The sequence below is a fragment of the Theropithecus gelada genome, chromosome 5 (assembly GCF_003255815.1).
Source record: "Theropithecus gelada isolate Dixy chromosome 5, Tgel_1.0, whole genome shotgun sequence".
Taxonomy (NCBI): domain Eukaryota; kingdom Metazoa; phylum Chordata; class Mammalia; order Primates; family Cercopithecidae; genus Theropithecus; species Theropithecus gelada.
Window position 1 is genome coordinate 132,503,885 of NC_037672.1, and position 12,877 is coordinate 132,516,761.

At 33.3% G+C, this 12,877-nt stretch overlaps 1 non-coding gene across 1 annotated transcript; it reads right to left on the bottom strand.

The window, feature by feature from the left end:
• Positions 1-8,712: 8,712 nt before the first annotated feature.
• Positions 8,713-8,817, bottom strand: LOC112625539. The gene has a single exon (XR_003119633.1). It is a non-coding gene; the product is annotated as a U6 spliceosomal RNA (small nuclear RNA).
• Between the last annotated feature and the right edge of the window lie 4,060 nt (positions 8,818-12,877).

A 12,877-nucleotide genomic window follows, 5' to 3' on the forward strand; every position in this document is an offset into this window, starting at 1 on the left:
ATGAACATCGATGCAAAAATCCTCAATAAAATACTGGCAAACCGGATTCAACAACACATCAAAAAGCTTATCCACCATGATCAAGTGGGCTTCATCCCTGGGATGCAAGGCTGGTTCAACATTCGCAAATCAATAAACATAATCCAGCATATAAACAGAACCAAAGACAAGAACCACATGATTATCTCAATAGATGCAGAAAAGGCTTTTGACAAAATTCAACAGCCCTTCATGCTAAAAACGCTCAATAAATTCGGTATTGATGGAACGTACCTCAAAATAATAAGAGCTATTTATGACAAACCCACAGCCAATATCATACTGAATGGGCAAAAACTGGAAAAATTCCCTTTGAAAACTGGCACAAGACAGGGATGCCCTCTCTCACCACTCCTATTCAACATAGTGTTGGAAGTTCTGGCTAGGGCAATTAGGCAAGAGAAAGAAATCAGGGGTATTCAGTTAGGAAAAGAAGAAGTCAAATTGTCCCTGTTTGCAGATGACATGATTGTATATTTAGAAAACCCCATTGTCTCAGCCCAAAATCTCCTTAAGCTGATAAGCAACTTCAGCAAAGTCTCAGGATACAAAATTAATGTGCAAAAATCACAAGCATTCTTATACACCAATAACAGACAAACACAGAGCCAAATCATGAATGAACTTCCATTCACAATTGCTTCAAAGAGAATCAAATACCTAGGAATCCAACTTACAAGGGATGTAAAGGACCTCTTCAAGGAGAACTACAAACCACTGCTCAGTGAAATAAAAGAGGACACAAACAAATGGAAGAACATACCATGCTCATGGATAGGAAGAATCAATATCGTGAAAATGGCCATACTGCCCAAGGTAATTTATAGATTCAATGCCATCCCCATCAAGCTACCAATGAGTTTCTTCACAGAATTGGAAAAAACTGCTTTAAAGTTCATATGGAACCAAAAAAGAGCCCGCATCTCCAAGACAATCCTAAGTCAAAAGAACAAAGCTGGAGGCATCACGCTACCTGACTTCAAACTATACTACAAGGCTACAGTAACCAAAACAGCATGGTACTGGTACCAAAACAGAGATATAGACCAATGGAACAGAACAGAGTCCTCAGAAATAATACTACACATCTACAGCCATCTGATCTTTGACAAACCTGAGAGAAACAAGAAATGGGGAAAGGATTCCCTATTTAATAAATGGTGCTGGGAAAATTGGCTAGCCATAAGTAGAAAGCTGAAACTGGATCCTTTCCTTACTCCTTATATGAAAATTAATTCAAGATGGATTAGAGACTTAAATGTTAGACCTAATACCATAAAAATCCTAGAGGAAAACCTAGGTAGTACCATTCAGGACATAGGCATGGGCAAAGACTTCATGTCTAAAACACCAAAAGCAACGGCAGCAAAAGCTAAAATTGACAAATGGGATCTAATTAAACTAAAGAGCTTCTGCACAGCAAAAGAAACTACCATCAGAGTGAACAGGCAACCTACAGAATGGGAGAAAATTTTTGCAATCTACTCATCTGACAAAGGGCTAATATCCAGAACCTACAAAGAACTCAAACAAATTTACAAGAAAAAAACAAACAACCCCATCAAAAAGTGGGCAAAGGATATGAACAGACATTTCTCAAAAGAAGACATTCATACAGCCAACAGACATATGAAAAAATGCTCATCATCACTGGCCATCAGAGAAATGCAAATCAAAACCACAATGAGATACCATCTCACACCAGTTAGAATGGCGATCATTAAAAAGTCAGGAAACAACAGGTGCTGGAGAGGATGTGGAGAAATAGGAACACTTTTACACTGTTGGTGGGATTGTAAACTAGTTCAACCATTATGGAAAACAGTATGGCGATTCCTCAAGGATCTAGAACTAGATGTACCATATGACCCAGCCATCCCATTACTGGGGATATACCCAAAGGATTGTAAATTATGCTGCTATAAAGACACATGCACACGTATGTTTATTGCAGCACTATTCACAATAGCAAAGACTTGGAATCAACCCAAATGTCCATCAGTGACAGATTGGATTAAGAAAATGTGGCACGTATACACCATGGAATACTATGCAGCCATAAAAAAGGATGAGTTTGCGTCCTTTGTAGGGACATGGATGCAGCTGGAAACCATCATTCTTAGCAAACTATCACAAGAACAGAAAACCAAACACCGCATGTTCTCACTCATAGGTGGGAACTGAACAATGAGATCACTTGGACTCAGGAAGGGGAACATCACACACCGGGGCCTATCATGGGGAGGGGGCAGGGGGGAGGGATTGCACTGGGAGTTATACCTGATGTAAATGACGAGTTGATGGGTGCAGCAGACCAACATGGCACAAGTATACATATGTAACAAACCTGCACGTTATGCACATGTACCCTATAACTTAAAGTATAATAATAATAAATAAATTTAAAAAATAAAAAGACAAAACCAGTGCGAAAATTTTAAATTATCTACAAAGTAATGAAATAAAGAATATTTCATTGGAAAATATCGATAGAAAAGATAGTGTTACGACTCTTTCTAGAGAAAAAAAAAACAAATAAGAATGTCTTCAATAATTTTAATAAACAGAACAATCATTAGTAAGGGACAACAACCACACATTAAGACTTTTTTGGTAAAATTTAAATTATGAATTTGGAAATAGCAATAAGAAATGTCACTCAGTCAGCAAATGTTTCTCGAATGCCTATTACATGCCAGGCATTTTTCCAGGCCTTGAGGAACAGTTTTGAATCAGAGAAAAATTTTGAATTCTTGTTTACGTTCTAGTGGAGAGAAGCAAGCAATTATGGAAAGTAAATATAAAAGATAATGCAGGAATGTAGACTTGAAATTAAAAAAGAAAAAAATGGTCAGTGAATATCTCAATTATATCACCAGAAGTAAAACAAACTGAGATAAAACTGTTTGAAAAAAGCCATGCAACTATCTGGAGAAACTGCATTCCACCAATTAAAAAAAAAAAAAGTGTTAAAGAATAACAAATATCAAGGTAATTCATTAAAAATAATTTTTAAATGTTCATGTCCTTTCATTAAAAGTTTAAAATTTGAAAACCATGAGAAGATAAAATACATCACAATTAGGAAAAAGGAAAACTATATAATCTCTCATAATGAAAATACTAAAATAATTGTAAGAGTCACATGATATTAACAGTATGTGCATACCTGTGACATTGAATTCAAAATAGATGCATGATTTCCTACAACAGTATAAATAATCTACAGTGATACAATCAAAATAGAATATAAATGGAACAATAAACAGAAGATATTGTAAAGTTAGTTTTCCCAGTATTTTAAAAAGGCAGGAAGATGAGACATTTAATACTTGCTTTTCTCAATTTGAAAGTAAAAACTTATATAAAACAAGTATTTTAAAGAAGTTATTTAAAAATTGATTTGGTTTCACCTCAATAAAAATTCAATATTTTATGAAACTAGAGTAAATATAAACACCATGAAACTGACGTGGGAAAAATTAAACAGATCAGTCAGGCAAATAAAGACACTAGAAAGATGAGATGATACTATCAATTTTATGTTTTTGGTTGGCGAGTAGCAAAATGCAAAATGTACATCATCCTTTGTACCTCTAGGAATTTATTTCACTTATATCTTTCTCCAGTGGCATAAATACAAAATGTTGATTGCAGCATCCAAAAATAGATAAAGGTACAAGCATTTGCTACAAAGACTTACGTGAAAAGTTCATCTAAATGAAGGTCTATGAAAAATATACAACTTAAAAATAGAAATATTTATAAAACTTATTCTTAGTGAGTACAGATTACTCATAAAAGTTATGGACATTAAATAGAAAAAAATTATATGTATGCATAAATTACTATTAAAGTGCATTAAAATTCTGAAAGATTACACAAAATTTAGACATATCAGTGCAGGTGGAGGGTAAAAAACTTTCAAGTTCAATTTTTAAATTTTTCTACAAAGTTTTTAAAAATTGTTAAATGAGAATTAATTACACAATTGAAAAAGATAACTAAAAATAAAAATGTTACAGGTTAATGCAAATAACTTAAAGGACAAAAATGTTTTAGACAAGCTTGCTCAATTCAATCTAGTAAGAAAAATCTTCTCATGCAAATTCTGTATTTTAAACATCATTTTGATAAAGGAAATTGATGTATATAAAAGATAGTGGCATGAATCTTCCAACTTAAGTTAAATTTGAAAAGAAAATTCATTACTGTCTAAATGAGCAACATGAGAAATTAAATGCTGGGCATGGCTCAAGAATAACTGCTTAGCATATGCTACCATTGCATAATAAAAGTCATTTGTGCAGTAACACATGAAAGTGTTTCTAAGCCATTAGGATAATATTTGAGTTTCAGAGTTTATTAAAATATTTGGTTCTTATTTGTCTTTTGAATTCACAAATGATTTTATTTTTATTTGATGTGAAAATATTATTATTAATGCAACAGTGGATTTTTAAAGGATATTTTAATGCCTAGGCAAAAATGAGCATGTTGAAATTGATCATTATCAGATGAAACATCACACTTCACTAGCAGCAGTTTATTTTTTTCAACTGGTTTTGTTCCTGTGGCCATCAATATACAAAATGAGATCAAAACACAAATAAGCATCATAAAACACCACTGGAAAATGGAAAGATAAGATTTTTATAACGTATCACTAGTACTCATATGTTAAGGCAAATTTCCAGACTCCCAATGTATTTTAAATAATTTTGCAAAACAAATCTATGGTTCTTACTAAATAATTATGTAATTTAAAACGAAACATAGTGGGCATGATAATAAATGTATCACTTTTCATTCCAAATTGAACTTTATATTACATAATAATATAAACATTTTCATTTAAATCACATTCAAATTTAGCAAAAATTTTATCATTTGTTATTGTTTAATAGCAAATGTGTTTAATAACAAATGATAAAGATTCAGGACTATTTGCTGTAACAACAAAAGAAATTATAAACAAGATAATCATGGAACATGCAAATTTTATATTTCTTTCTTTCTCCTATGACATGGACAAAAATAAGAACTCTATAACGGTAAGGATGTATTCATGGCCTACCCAGTCTCCTAACTTGGAGGTCTACCTTTTCTAAAGTATTGCCCAGATCCACTTGGTCAGTGATATCTTCAGTCAAAGGGAAGGAGATGTATTGAGGAAGAGAAATGTATACTCTTTCTCGTTTAAGGCACAAGGAGATTTTTTTCCTCACATTTCCGTTTACAGAATGTGTTCACAGAAATTAACCAGAACACAGCTGAACAGTTACACTAGAGGCTGGTAAATGTACTCTCTTGCTGGGCTTTCAGGTAATCAGCTACTTTTCAGGATTTTTATTATGGAAAATGATAGAAGGGATATTAGGCATAACTCATAGACTTTCAAAGTTTATTTGTAAAATAATGTTTTACATCATGCAAGAAAAATATGATCCTGTAGGGATTATAATAAATGTGTTAAATTGACAGCAGTTTAAGACAATAAAATTAGAATAGCTGTCAAAGTAGATTTAAGTAATATGGATAAAATATACATAAAAACTAACTCCTTTTTACATCTTTCTATCTAGTTTTGCTTTGGTCTTTCATCTCTCAACTCTTCAATCTAAAACCTTTTGAAACTGTTCTGCTGAGATGAATAGGCAGACTACACTATTACAGGATTGTTAGCTTACAAGAAAAAAAAAAAAAAAAACCCTAGACTTTTAATTATTTATCCTATTATTCTCAAAAAAGATCTTACTTCTATAGATGAGTACTTCAATTTAGAAAATAACTTTTCTGGCCAGGTGCGGTGGCTCAAGCCTTTAATTTCAGCACTTTGGGAGGCCGAGGCAGGCGAATCACGAAGTCAGGAGATGGAGACCATCATGACTAACATGGTGAAACCGCGTCTCTACTAAAAAAATACAAAAAAATTAGCCAGGCATGGTGGCGGGCGCCTGTAGTCCCAGCTACTGGGGAGGGTGAGGCAGGAGAATGGCGTGAACCCGGGAGGCGGAGCTTGCAGTGAGCCACCGCACTCCAGCCTGGGTGACAGAGCGAGACTCCGTCTCAAAAACAAAGAAAAACAAAACAAAACAAAAAACAAACTTTTATTTCCATGTTATTTGTTGTGAAAAAGTTTTGTATAGCTATTCTATTCATTAATTTCTATGTCTAATATTCATATCAATGTCCAGAGTAATGACTTTAAAAAAATATTTTTGAGTCTACAAACAACAAGAATCATCTTCCAGTAAACACTACCTTCTATCTTCTCTTAGTATTCTATTGCTCTTCAGTTCCAGGAAAACTAAAGTGCATTGATTATTATCCAAAACATTAGTTGAGATAAGCAGAGAAATGTCAATTTTATTGCTATTGGGTTAAAGTTTCCATAAAATGTAGATTTATGTTAAATTGAATAATAGTTTTTTTCTAAGATTTCTATTTTTTATTGATTTCCATTTAAATATTCCTTAAATTATAGACAAAGGTATGTTAAAACCATCAACCATAATATTGAATTTGTCTATTTCTCTTTCCAGTATATTTTTGTTTCCTGTGATTTGAATCTTTGCTCTCAGTTGCATACACACAGGATTGTCACATCTTCTCAGTGAATTGCCCCTTTTATTATTATTATATGCCTCTCTTTGCAACTATTAATATTCTCTATCATTATTATTTGAGTGTGCCATATTTGCAAATTTCCTGCTCACTAAAATTTATTTTTAACCCCAAAATCAATACTCAGAGATTTTATCAGTCATTTGCAGACACGTGCAGAGCCACAAAACAACTGAGTTGACCAACCCCCAAGTGCCCAGCTGAAATTAAACAAGATGACACTGCCTTCTTATTTCATCTCTCATGTAGAGTTCACCATAAAATGGAGTTGGGAGGAGCAGGGCAGTGTAAGGGAAGAAGTTCTGGATCTGGGGTCAGTGAGAGGCAGTGTGAATTCCAACTCAGGCAGACATTAGTGGGGTGGTCTCAGGCAAGTAATTTAACATTTCTGAATCTGTTGTTCTTTTTTTTTCTTTTTTTATAACACTAAGAAAATAAAATCCACCTTTTTTTTTTTTTTTTTTTTTTTAGGATTAAAGTTTATAATCTGTGTGAAATGTGTGTGTCTATGTATACTTACTCTTTGGAATCATGGTTCAATATTCACTAATTCAGTGCTTGTGGGACTTTGTAGAACATAAATACTACAAGTAATGTGATTGATTGCATTTCTTTTTATAATGTGTACTTATTATGATATTAATATTGCTATTCCAGCTTTTGTTTGAATAGTATACTTTTTATCCTTTTTAAAATACATATCTTATATTAAAAGTAGTTTTCTGGTTGACAACTTATAGTTGATCTCCTTCTCTTCCTCTTCCTCCTCTACTACCTCATCTGCCTCCAATTCCTCCTCCGTCCTATTAAGTTCATCTTTGCAATCTTTGCCATTTAACTGTGCTTCAACCTTTTATATTTAATGCAATTGGTGGTATGGTTGACTTTAAGTCTACCATTCTGATGTTTGCTTTCTCCTTGACGACTTCTATTCATTTCTATTTTCTTTCCTATCTTCATACCTCCTTTAGGTTTGTATTTAATACCGTGTATTATTTACTCTTGGCTAATTAGCTATATGTCAATTTTCTTCATTTTTCTTTAATTTTCCTTTACAGGTCAATCTAAGGTTTATAATATTTATCTTATTACAATAAACCTTCCAACAATATTGCAGACTTGTTTACATAGCATTAACCCCTTATTCAAGTATTTTTTCAATTTGTCTCTGTCATCCTTTGTACTCTTGTATTAATAATTTTACTTCTGAGTATGTTTTAAATGTAAAATATGTTGTTATTTTTGTTTTAAATAATCAATTATTTATTTATTGAGACCAGGTCTCACTGTGTTGCCCAAGCTGGAGTGCAGTGGTACAATCATAACTCACTGTAACCTCAAACTTCTGGGCTCAAATGATCCTCCTGTCTCAGCCTCCTGAGTAGCTAGGACTAAAGAGTTATGCCACTATGCCCAGCTATGTTTTCTTTTATTATTTATTTATTTATTTATTTATTTATTTATTTATTTATTGTAGAGATGGGATCTAATTGTGTGGGCCAGGCTTGTCTTGAACACTTGAACATCTTGCCCCAACCTCCCGGCATGCTGAGATTACAGGAGTGAGCCACCATGCCTGGCTCAATTATGTTTTAAAGGAAACTTGAAAAGCGGAAGAGACCATATTTACTAATTCTGTTAGTCTTCACTTCTATATGAAGTGCTTAATTTCCACCTAGGGTCAGTTCATTTTGAAAAAGATTGCTAAGTATTAATTTTAGTGTAAGTTATTTGGTAATGAATCTATAAGTGTTTGTTTTAAAATGGTATTTATTTCTCTTCATTTTCTAAAAAACTTTTTTTTTTTTTTTTCTGGCTGTATAATTTTAAATTGAAGAGGTGTACTCCTCTTCCTCAGCACCATAAAGACATTATTTTTTTTTTGGTCCTTTGCCTTATGTTCTTTCCAAAAAGAATTATTTGGTCATATTCATCTTTCATTTCTAGTATAAAATGTGCTTTTTTTCCTTTTAACTTCTTTTTAGATTTTTCTCTTTTCCATGTATTTATAGTAAGTTGATTAGGATCCAACTTGATTTTTATTCCAGAGATACAGAACAATTCATGAATTTATGTCATTCTTGAGTAGGGGCTATGCTAATCTTCTCTGTATCTTTCCAAATTTAATATACGTGCTGCTGAAGCAAGCACTTGATTTAATTTTCTTTTTATACTACCTGAAATTTGGTGCCCATTCTATTTTTCAGATTTAATTTCTCATTTTTAATTTTTATGTGTACATAGTAGGTGTATATATTTACGGGGTACATGTGATGGTAAAACATACAGGTATATAACATGCAACACCCCAAGCATTTATTATTTCTTCATTACAAGAACATTTCATTTCTGCTATTTTAGTTATTTAAAAACATATTATAAATTATTTTTGACTGTGGTCAACCTATTGTGCTATCAAGTACTAGATCTTACTCATTCTGTCTATGTTTTTGTACCCATCAACAATCCACACTTTTTCCCTCCCTCTCCACTAATCTTTGCACTCTTTGATCGATTTGACTCAATTTGATTGATTTGACTTCATTGATTGACTTGCATATGTTAGATCATTCTTTCATTCTCGGGATGAATTCCACTTGGTCATGATGAATGATCATTTTAATATGTTGTTGAATTCAATTTGCTCGTATTTTGTTTAGGAATTTTGTGTCAATGTTAACCAGATACTGGCCTGTAGTTTTGTTTTGTTCTTGTTATGTCTTTGTTTGATTTTTGACATCAGTAATACCGTCCTCCTAAAATGAGTTTTGAAGTGTTCCCTAATCTTATATATCTTGCAATAGTTTGAGTAAGATTGGTATTAGTTCTTCCTTAAATGTTTGATAAAATTCAGCAGTGAAAACATCAGATCATGTTAACGGCAGCAAATCTATATCCATACAGATCTGCAGCAACCTCAATTATTTCCTCCTCAGAAGAAAGACTCAGAAGGAGACCAAAGCATGTTTTAGAGCAGGAGTGAAAGTTTATTGAAAAGTTGTAGAGCAGGAATAAAAGGAAGTAAAGTACCCTTGGAAAAGGGCCAAGCGGGCAACCTGAGAGATCAAGTGCACAGTTTGACCTGTTGACTTGGGATTTGATACATTGGCATACTTCCAAGATCTTGCTTTATTTCTCGGATTCTTCCCTTGGCTTGGGCTGTCTGCATGTTCAGTGGCTTGCTAGCACTTGTGAGGAGAGCATGTTAAGTGTGTTTGCTGGAGTTGTACACTTGCTTACTTGAGGTGTTTTTCACTTGCTGGTCTAGAATTTCTAGAGGAAGGTGATATACCAGTTAAACTCTATCACTTTGCTCCTCATTGATCAATCTTGAGCCCACTCATCCAACTCCTGATATCTTTTTTTTTTTTTTTTTTTTTTTTTTTTTTTTTTTTTTTTTTTTTTTTGAGACGGGGTCTTGCTCTGTAGCCCGGGCTGGAGTGCAGTGGCCGGATCTCAGCTCACTGCAAGCTCCGCCTCCCGGGTTTGCGCCATTCTCCTGCCTCAGCCTCCGGAGTAGCTCGGACTACAGGCGCCCGCCACCTCGCCCGGCTAGTTTTTTGTATTTTTAGTAGAGACGGGGTTTCACTGTGTTAGCCAGGATGGTCTCGATCTCCTGACCTCGTGATCCGCCCGTCTCGGCCTCCCAAAGTGCTGGGATTACAGGCTTGAGCCACCGCGCCCGGCCCAACTCCTGATATCTTATCAGGAAGTTGCTGATCACCAGTTTCGGGTGTTTTCTCTCTATTGGGAGACTGCCGTTCCCTGGCGCTGGTTGTAAGCAATTATTATTTTAGAGAGACAGTCAACAACTGCCGGACCATCACCTGATGGTCACTTGACATTTCTGGTGGTTGAGGGGGGAGCCCTTCTGCCCTGCTCATGCCTTAATAACTACCTACAATAACAAGCCAGGCTTTTCTTTGATGGAAAATTTCTTACTAAATTTGATCTTGTGTTTTGTTTTTGGTCTATTCAGGTTTTCGATTTCTTCATAGTTCAATCTTAGTAGGTTGTATGTGTCTGATAATTTATCTATTTCTTCTAGGCTTTCCAATTTATTGGTACATAGTTGCTCATGGCAGTCTTTAATACTCCTTAGAATTTCTGTTGTATCAGTTGTAATGTCTCCTTTTTCATCTTTATTTATATAGGTCTTCTCCTTTTCTTAATTAGTCTGGCTAAAGGTTTGTCATTTTTGTTTATATTTTCAAAAAAAAACCAAACTTTTTTGTTTTATCTTTTTTTTTGTTTGTTTGTTTCAATTTCATTTATTTATGCTCTTATTCTTACTATTTTCTTTTCCCAATTTTGAGTTTGGTTTGCTCTTGTTTTTCTACTTCTTAAAAATGCATTGTTGGATTGTTTGTTTGAAGTTTTTCTATTTTTTTGCTATAAACTATCCTCTTAATACACATTTTACTATGTCCCATAGGTTTTGACATATTGTGTTTTCATTTTCATTTTTTTTCCAGAAATTTTTAAATTCCCTTTTTAATTTCTTCATTCACTCATTGATCATTCAAGATCGTATTGTTTAACTTCTACATTGTAGAGTTTCAAAAGTTTTTTTTTTTTTTTTCTTACTGATTTCTAATTTTATTTCATTGTGTTCAGAGAAGATACCTAATATGATGTAAACTTTTTCAATTTCTAAAAAACTTGTTTTATGGCCTCACGTATGGTCTATCCTTGAGAATGATCCATGGGCTGAGAGAAGAATGTGTATTTTGTAGCTGTTGGATGAAATGTTCTGTCAATATTTATTAGGACTATTTGATCTATGTTGCAGATTAAGCCCAATTTTTTTTGCTAATTTCCTGTCTGGATGATCTGCTCAGTGCCTAAACTAGGATGTTGAGGTCTCCACTCATTATTGTATTTGGGTCTGTCCCTCTCTTTAAATCCAATAATATTTGCTTCATATACCTTGGTGTTCCAGTTTTGGGAACAGATATATTTATAACTGGTATATCCTCCTGCATAATTAATTCCTTTATCATTGTATAATGAACCTCTTTGTCTTTCTGTACTTTATGTTTGAAATATATTTTATCTTTTATAATATAGCTACTCCTGTTTTTGTTCTTTTGTTTGTTTGTTTGTTTGTTTTCATTTGCATGGATTATCTTTTTTCCTCAATTTACTTTTATTCTGTGTATGTCTTTATAGGTGAAGTGAGTTTCCTGTAGACTTTTATCCATTCAACTACTCTATATCTTTTAAATGGAGAATTTAGTCCATTTACATTCAATGTTATTATTGATAAGTAATGCTGCTGTCATTTTGTCATTTGTTTTCTGGTCTTTTCAGCCTTCCATTCTTCTCCTTTTTCTATCTTCCTTTGTGTAAGTGATTTTCCTTGCTTTTTATTTTCTGTGTATCTGTTTCACATTTTTTTTTTTTTTGATTTGAGGTTACCATGAGGCTTGAAAATAACATCTTAAACCAATCGTTTTAAACAACTTAACTCGGACTGCAAAACAAGCAAAGAGAAAACCAATAAAAATTCTACATTTTAACTCTATTCCCCCCAACTCTTGTACTTTTGGTGGTTGAATGTATATTTTTATACTGTTTATATTTTTAAAAGGCTTTTGTATTTAGTATCTTTTACAGGTTTATCTTTTAGTCTTTCTATTCAAAATATGAGTGGTTTAGATACCATAATTATAGTTTTAGATTATTCTGTATTTGTATACTTACTGTTACCAGTGAGTTTTGTATCTTCTGATAATTTATTACTGCTCATTAACACTCTTTTTGTTTTAGATTAAAGAGCACCCTTTCAGATTTCTTATAGGTTGAGTCTGGTGTTGAAAAAAATCCCTCAGTTTGTGTTTCTTTGAGAGAGTGTGTTTCTTTCATGTTTGAATGATACTTTCACTGAATGTAATAATTTATGATATATTATGTTGTGATTCAGCACTTTGAATATGTCATGTCCCTCTCTCTTGGACTCTAAGGTTTCCACTTAGAAGTCTACTGCCAGAATTTTTGGAGAATAACTCATTTTTTTTTCTCTTGCTGCTTTTAGAATCCTTTTCTTATCCTTGACCTTTGGGAGTATGGTTATTAAATGTTCTGAGGTAGTCTTATTTGGGTGAAATCTGCTTGGTGATCTGTGACCTTCTTATAATTAAATATCGGTATCTTTCTCTAGGTTTGGAAAGTTCTCTGTTACTCTTTGAATAAACTTTTTACCCCAATC